Below are 682 nucleotides of genomic sequence, written 5' to 3'. Positions count from 1 at the left end.
TTGTGTGTGTGTGTGTGTGCGTGTGTGTACGCGCGTGCGTGTGTGAGTGAGTGAGTGTGTGTGTGTGCGTTCGCGTGCGCATGTGCGTGTGTGTGCGCGCGTATGTGCCTGTGAGCGTGCGTATGTGATATAGGTTCGTTGGTATGGCATGTTACACTAAGACGGTGGATAGTGGAAAACAATAAAACTATGAAAAATGGGGATACTATAGTGTTAGTAAAATGAAATCGGCAACAGCATTATATGAAGTGTAAAATATATATACCCAATAGCAGGAACGTATAATGACAAAATTGTCATTATACGCTCCTGATAATAGCTATATACCCGCACCTATTAAATTTATATTTCACCGTTACATGCACATGCAGCGATCCTACATCGACCATTTAATTGTCCAGTGTGTACACACACATACACATAAATTGTTTCCACGTGTTCCCTTCTGATAGTGTAGTAAGCAGTCTTATCCTTGATAGTATCCCTCCGCTAATAGGGGGTACCTATTATCTACTCCTGATAGTATATATCACTACGATATCATGTTATATGTATGTGTGTACGTGTGCGTATTTAAGCTATATATTATTTCGCCGTTACATACGAAGCGATTTTACATCGACGTTTTTACACTATTTATTCATAATAGACAAAGATTGCAGGGCCAAAAATCCCGTTATGG

Source organism: Priapulus caudatus, unplaced genomic scaffold, assembly GCF_000485595.1.
Source record: "Priapulus caudatus unplaced genomic scaffold, Priapulus_caudatus-5.0.1 Scaffold123, whole genome shotgun sequence".
Classification (NCBI taxonomy): domain Eukaryota; kingdom Metazoa; phylum Priapulida; class Priapulimorpha; order Priapulimorphida; family Priapulidae; genus Priapulus; species Priapulus caudatus.
The sequence above is the reverse complement of the archived record's forward strand: the minus strand, read 5'-3'. Positions refer to the sequence as shown.